Consider the following 8,250-nt stretch of genomic DNA (forward strand, 5'->3'; position numbering starts at 1 on the left):
ATATATATATATATATATATAAATACATTCAGTATATATATATTATTTCATTTCCATTTGTATTTGTTGAAGTACTGAAATAACTCAAAAAAAAACCTATATAGACATAATAAAAAACTAATAAAATGACAACATTACTACAACTGTAACTAAAACTAAAATAGATAACTAATACAAATCAAACTACATTAGTTTATCAGTAATCCTAAAAAAATAACACTGAGCCAAACACACATGCTAAAATAACAACAACTTACTGACACATAGTAAGAAATGGTTATAAAAAACTGAAACAGAAGTGAAACAAGTAGTAGGAAAGAGGAGAAATAAAAAGCGATACTTATTAACAGTCCTAAGAGCTATGTGAACTATTCAAGTTAAATGTAATTTTGAGTGGTGTGAAAACCACCGCCACTGTTGTGAGTGGTTGCCAAATTGTTGCTATGTGGTTGCTAAGGTGTTCTGAGTGACTTTTAGCATGTTGCTAGGTGGTCAGGGCATTCTGGGTCATTGCCTACTGGCCTGATTCAAAAGAGACTGTCTTTATGATATTGAGATTAGTGGATTTTTGGATGGCCAATGCCGATATCTTAGAATACTGGGTGGCTGATGGCCAATATAATGGCGATTTATATGATATAACATGATTTAAAGATAGCAAACAACAATGCATAGTTACACAGTTAGAGGTGTGTGAGGTTTTGTGGAATTAAATGTCTAATAGACATTCAAAGACTTGTTTAAATGATTTAAATGTACTGTGTATTTTCTTAATGTCAACAGTATATTAAAAAGTATTATAGCATTTGCCTTTCTGTTAGATAAAACTGTTAAAGACAGGGCCTCTTGTCCATCATACACTGATTCTCAGTGCTGTCATAATAAAAGTCCCATTTCCGACACTTGTCAGCCAGAGCCGATAATAAAAAAATTTTTTAAAAGCCACATGTCAGACAATAACTTTTTCTGTCTAATAGAAAGGCAAATGCTATAAATATTTTTTATATATTTATATCTGCATATGCACCAATGTATCAGCCAATAATTTTTTGCGATATTGGTCATCGGTCGATCGCTTAAAAACAGCCAATGATCAGGGCCGATTACATCCTGTCATTCAAAAGGGGATGGAAAAATGTGTCAGACTGCAACTCGCATGTGAATAAAATTCAATTCATATATATATATATATATTTAAATGAGATTGCATCAATGTGTTGTCGCGTTAACTCCAACAGCCCTAAATTAATTTTATTATATATATATATATACACACATACATATAGTACAGTTAGGCAGGTTCTATTTGGCCTTATGAATCACCCGTAGTTCAAGCCAGGTTGCCAATAAAACAGCTTGTGAACAATGTTACTTAACACTGCATTTACTACAGGAAAGTTATCCAGTGTTCCTCCAGACAGAGAAAATTGAAAGTCTGATTGCTTAAAAATAGTAATAGAACAAATCTCCTCAACAAGCTGCATGATTTGAGCCATCATTCACGTTTGTAGCACAAATTATATGGGTTGAGTTGTGAAGCAAAGTTAAGAGCTTGATCAAATCCCAAAGCTGATTTATGCCAATAACAATAGAGCTAAAATAACTATTTGTACGCAATTATCGAACTGAATCTTCTTGGCTCCATGTCAACCTGTCAGTTTTGTGTAAAGTTACAGGAGGAACCTATTTCTGCCATGTTAAAGTGAGAGATAAGATAAAGAGATAATTACAGCCATAAACACAATATCAAAACATGATGATAAAATCTATGGAGACGTGAAAGTTTTCAGTCATCAACAGTGCTGCTCACGCTGACAGGACGGACTAAATCTTGATTTCTAAATACACTTTTGACAGTGCCAAAACAGCTTGTGCACATTTCAACTCAGATCAGCTTATTCAGCGCGTTTTGTATAATTTATTAATGCTTTTGATCCAAGTATTATGACTCCTTACAGCACAAGGGCAGCAGCCAGGGGGGGTACATCAGCGAGCTACTCCGGGCCGAGCTTCTTCCACATGGGCTAAATACAGCACAGGCTTAATCATGTGCACATACACACACAGGAGAGCTGTATCTGGTCATTTGCCACCCCCTGCAACACCCTTCCCCCCTTGGTGCATCGGTGCACACACACAAATACCTTTCACAGGGGACCACTGCAGCTGTCTGCTTGAGAGCTGTGCTCTACTATAGTCCATTAAAAGCTCAGTGTGGTTTAAGGTTACAGTAGATGCTTCTACAACAATCATAAAGTCTCCATGATGGCAGATGACTGGAGGTGAACTCTGACCCGGGCACAGGACACAAACATGGGCACTGATAGATGAGCGCGATCTAACGTGGTTATTCATTGGCTTACAGCACAAGGGCAGCAGCCGGGGGGGGTACATCAGCGAGCTACTCCGGGCCGAGCTTCTTCCACATGGGCTAAATACAGCACAGGCTTAATCATGTGCACATACACACACAGGAGAGCTGTATCTGGTCATTTGCCACCCCCTGCAACACCCTTCCCCCCTTGGTGCATCGGTGCACACACACAAATACCTTTCACAGGGGACCACTGCAGCTGTCTGCTTGAGAGCTGTGCTCTACTATAGTCCATTAAAAGCTCAGTGTGGTTTAAGGTTACAGTAGATGCTTCTACAACAATCATAAAGTCTCCATGATGGCAGATGACTGGAGGTGAACTCTGACCCGGGCACAGGACACAAACATGGGCACTGATAGATGAGCGCGATCTAACGTGGTTATTCATTGGACATTGCAAATCTGTGTGTGCACAGATTTAGGTATATAATATCACACCTATCACTTCCTGGTATGTTAAATGCAGCCACTGGGGTCCTGCTTTTCTTGAATGATTTAAAAGGACAGTTAAGCCAAAAATGGAAATTTTGTCATCAATAATGTTGTTCTGAACCTGTACAACTTTGTTTCTTTTGTGGAGCATATAAGAAGATATCTTGAAGAATGTTTTAACTGTTTTTGTCTACTCAATGAAAGTCAGTAGGTTTCACAATAGCACTGAACTCCACTGACTTTCACTGTATGGACAAAAAACATTGAGATATTTTTTTTCAATATTTTTCTGTGATCCACAGAATAGATTTCTATAGATTTGTCACCTGATTGAGTTCCTTGCTTACAAAATTTGAACTAACTGGAGCTGAATAACAACACTATTGTCTTCTATAGAGCTGCTTAAAGCTGAAGTGAAATGATTTCATAATTGATTCACTTTACAGTTATCGAACTGAATCGACACTGAACTGACTTGAGCTGAATAATAACTGCTTTACAGCCGAATTTAAATTTGTCTCATATTTGATGAAGTTTGATTCTGCTATTTTCCTGTTTATTACCGTGAAACTGCTTTGAAACAATCTGTATTGTATACAGCGTTATATAAATAAAGGTGACTTGGCTGCAGTTTACAAACACCTGCCGGCACCGACGCTTCACCAGAAAGTGGAAGAGAAAATCAGAGTCATGTCTTGAGTAAAACCATGGCATTTAGGTGAGTCACTTGGCTAAAAGTGGTGCCATACCTGCATTCTCTCTCTGTTCTCCTTTGGCCCTTCACCTGCTTCGCAAGCTGAGACTGTGCACGTCCATCACCACAAACATGGATTGAAGAGAGCTGATTAAAAACCACAGACTTTTGAAAGAATAACACAGCACCCCCGGCCCAGCCCCTCTCTTTCCATAACCCAGGCTGTATTTGTGTATCAAGTTGCCATGTAAACATAACAGCTGCTTGGATCTGGGTTGCACGGAATTCCATTCCCATTCCTTTATTTTTCTTTGCGGTGGGTGTGTAACCAAATTAAAAGCTTGATTTGGACTACGCTGCATTACGGGGCTTTGTCAAAACAAGTGAACAAATGGTTTTGAATTTGCCCACAGGTTTAGAGCTAATCTGTTCCTCACATGTGCATTACAAGACTAGCGATAAATAATTACGTACACATCTGTGGTATATTGAGGAACTGTTTTGAGGTGAAGCTTTGCCAAATATTAATTTCAGCATGATAAGATTTAGATTTTGTGAAGATAAGCCTCCTTGGGATCTGGAGCTAACGTTTGGTTTGTTAATATTAAGTAGACCACGTGACTGAGAGAACACCGAAGATTAAGTGGCATCAACATGAACTAATTAATATTCAAGAGCTATTCTTCTTAAATTTGCCTACCTGTTCAGCAGGTAAACCACACTCGCCATGATGAAAGAGCCGGCAAAAAGAACAACAAACTCCCAAATAACAAAAATGCCTTTTTTTTTTGATTACATAATACATGAGGCCTTGAAAGTACATTATATAGGCTACACACTGCAAGGATGCATTCAAAAACAGCCCACTTCACTAAGGTTAAAATTTTCATGCATTCACACTACAACCATAGAAACAGTTAAGCGGTTATCTAAAATGAATTGTCACTCAGCACTATCAAAAGCCCTCTTCCTGCTCTTCTCAAAAGCAAATATCTTAAATAATAATTACAAAGAAGCCTTCTAACAGTTGTTTGCATTAACTGAAGCTTTAATGATGACAACTTACACTATCGTTTAAAAGTTTGAGTTGAGTACAAATTTTCAGTGCTTTTGAAAGATGTCTTATGCTCACCAAAATGTAATTTATTTTATTCAAAATACAATAAAAACAATAAAATTGTGAAATATTATTACCATTTATTTATTATTAAAATATTTTATTAAAATAAAAATTTTATTTTATTTTAGCATTTTAAAATGTAATGTGTTGTATTATCAATGTTCAAAACAGCTGTGATGCTTAATATTTTTGTCGAAGCTGTGATACGTTTTTTAGGATTCTTTGAAGAGAAAGTTGAAAAGAACGGCATTTATTTGAAACGTAAATATTTAGGATTTTTTTTCTCATTACAAATGTCTTTAAAGTGACTTTTGATCAATTTGAAATGTAATACATCCTTGCTGGAAAAAAAGTATTCATTATTTAAAATAAAAAATAAATAAAAAATCTTACTGACCCCAAACTTTAGTGTGTGGCTGAACCAGTGGTGTTAATTTTGGACAGGACTATCTTCCTGAACAATAACAGATGGGCGGCAGAAGGAGTGTTTGGGAAACCTGTTTGGAAATCTTTTTTTTTTTTTTTTTTTTGCATTCCATGTGGAGGCACAGAAATTACACACCTCCTGTTACAGGGGCCCTGGGCCCTGGGTTGCATCCAAATTTACCAACTGGGTTAAAGCAGCAATTTACATTTAAACAATGAAATTCCTTAATTCTAATTTGTGGAGTCAGTCATGTCAAAACCAAAGTGTAGTCTACCATCCCACACTTAGATAAGGGCAGGTCTGGCCTATAGGAGCATAGCATGCAAACTGCAAACCAAACCCCGCAAAAACGAGCTAACTGGACATCACACAGCCCAGGAAGCAGCGATTGGCCCCATCAATAATTAACTTCAATTACATGAATCATTCATTTCTCCACCAGCCTGGACATGCACCTGTAACAACATATTTCATTACAGACACCGGATCTTAGAGCTTTGGAGATGTCACATTGTGAAGATGCGTTTGGGGAAGATTTCAGAGCTCAGTGAAGCACCTGACAGACACGTCGGCAGCTGATGTGAGCTCTGCTGCTCACCCCCTTCAGCTGAGCTCAGGAGGGACCCGTCACACACAGCGACAAACACACTCCCACTCTGACAAGTAAAAACACCTCATTTCAAACATCCTCGAACCGCTGCTGCAGAAACAGAAAGGGTGAAAAAATCAAAACCACCCAAGCAAGCATGATGTTGGATAGTGAGGAACGGGCCGGCCAACATGATCTATGTGTTGCATCAGGATCTGCCTCTCTCTATGCCAATTACCTTCATTATCAGCTGCACTTTCAGTGGCATGGACACTCTCGGCTAAAGAGAGATCAATAGAAAAGCACAGCCCAATGAGGGGCGACACCTGGACCGCATGCTATTGTCATGAAGAGAGCTCATTACCAAGCTCTCTGCTGAGCAGGTGTAACATCGCCACGGCGACACGATGCAACTCTAGAAAAATTACAGCAGCTTTGGATGAGCACAGTCAAGCTGTTGTCAAACTGTTTGCGTCAACAGCCACCCCTGATCTCATTATGAGGATAATGCAAATACATGTCTCATTTGCTCACAATTAACAGTACAGTGTTTCACATCACTGACACTCAGCTCTTCTTACTTACAACATAGTTTAAAAAGGTGGAGAAAATACACACATGTATTTTTCATAAAGGAAAAAAAAAACAAGAAAGATTACATAGATTAGATTATATTTGGAAATGCCATGTAAAACAGTGACATTTTATTTTTTTAATATCACAATGTGGGAGTATGAAGCATAGGAAATATAATATAATCAAACATAAACTGTACTGTTTATTTGTTGTATACTGTTTAAAATATGATCTGCAGATTGTTTTGGGGGTCAATGACAAATAAGAATGCCCAAAATTAATAAAAGGAACATTTTAAATGTAGTTGCATGTATTTTAGTCCTGCATGCAATGCATGTTGGTAAAATAAATAAATAAATAAACTTAAAACTGCATTTTCTACAAATGCTGAAGGACTTCAATTACAAAAAAATAATAAAATGATTTAAAATGCAATAAAATTACTTCATATTTTCAAACATTTTTTAATGGTAAAAAATACACATTTTTAACATACATAATTAATGATACAAATACCATAAAAAAAGACATGTATATTAACAGGTTTTCATAGGGTTACTGGACATGCATTATTTATTTTTATTTTTTTTGTAATGACCTTTACAAAGAGTCATTAAGGTCTAAAGGGGTCCTCTCTCTGATTTATGGTTTTCTTGTCACATAACAACACAATGAAATGACTTCCTGCAGGTTGACAACCCTAACCACACCAACATGGTGTTCAAAAGTGGGTTGATTTTTCAAAATATTTCAAATATTAGTAATGTTTTAATGTATTTAAAACAAAACTACTTAACTACTTTTTTATGAAATAGCAAGAAAATATCATTACAAGTGACAAACGTTTTCCAGAATTGTCATCTTTTTCATGATTTCTTTTTCTCCAGGCAGATACAGGACCTACTATATTAGAATGACTTGTTCATTTTCGAATGGTGTACTGAAGTCAGTTTTGTTTAAAATGGCATTTTATTGTATTTCTGAATAACTTAATAATAGATTCGGACAAAAACGAGATCCACGTCATTGACCCTTTAACAACAGCCAGCACAACATATTAGTGCAGATAAGAGAATCCGATTTGAACCGGATGACAAGAAGCTAAATTCAATTTCCTTCAAAATTGGGGAAATATATTTGCATCTAATAAATTACACGAACATCTAAATAACGTCTGAATACTTTGTAAAGTCCGTATTGCCGATATCGCTCGTATAATCCGAAATGCATCACTTTTATCGGGCACCACTCTTCAGACTGACTTCAGCAACCTGTTGATGCACCCCAACCTGAAGCTTCCAGACCAAAAGCAACATGACAGGACTAAACACGACATGTATCACACATATTTCTATTACAATTAAACCCATTTAACTTGAGCTACTCGGTCAGTCAAACCGAACAGGCGGGTCCACATCAGTATCTCCGAATCAGCTCACGCACTTCCACGAGAATTAAAGCGATTCGTGAAGCAAAGCAACGGCGGAACAAAGCGGTTAAGTTGCTCCTATGACAGATCTCGCTGTTATTCAAACAGTTACAGCTTTTGAAGAAAGTTTACCTAGTTACGGTAACAGTTAGCCAGTTAGCTCGTAATTTAACATATTAATCTTACAGACGCAATGACCAACATGAATGGCATTAAGCGTACAAACCGATCTCAAAACAAACTGACTGAAGTTAGCGAACCAGATGAGCTAACCAACTAGCGTGCTAGTGTGACTCTTAGTAGACAGCGTAGGAGATCAGGGCGTGAGAACACGTCAAGATGTACATTACTCAACCTCCATGGCCCGTTAAATGTACATTCAAATCATTTTGATTTCTCTAAGCAGTAAAAAGATATTCACCTCAGCCTTCTGCTTAGATCTGCCCTGGCTTTACTGTTCTTTTCCCTCTCTCTCTCCTCCAGTTGCTGCTGCTGTTGCTGAGTGTTGCTCCCGTTGGTAAGTAACTGTCTCCACGACTACAGTCACTATGGCGAGCGAGGGTCTCAAGGCAACTGTTGCTACCGTCCTCTTCATACGTCAAGGGCTAA

At 37.5% G+C, this 8,250-nt stretch overlaps 1 protein-coding gene across 3 annotated transcripts in view; it reads right to left on the reverse strand.

The window, feature by feature from the left end:
• The window catches only part of rfx2 (regulatory factor X, 2 (influences HLA class II expression)), a 38,383-nt gene extending 30,133 nt beyond the window's left edge, over positions 1-8,250 (reverse strand). For all 3 annotated transcript variants that reach the window (XM_016566460.1, XM_016566453.1, XM_016566446.1), the window contains exon 1: positions 8,063-8,250. The gene's annotated coding sequence lies outside the window, so the exon portion shown is untranslated. The remainder of the gene's footprint in view (positions 1-8,062) is intronic.

Source organism: Sinocyclocheilus rhinocerous, unplaced genomic scaffold, assembly GCF_001515625.1.
Source record: "Sinocyclocheilus rhinocerous isolate Xijiao unplaced genomic scaffold, SAMN03320098_v1.1 scaffold2267, whole genome shotgun sequence".
In the NCBI taxonomy this organism is placed as follows: Eukaryota; Metazoa; Chordata; class Actinopteri; order Cypriniformes; family Cyprinidae; genus Sinocyclocheilus; species Sinocyclocheilus rhinocerous.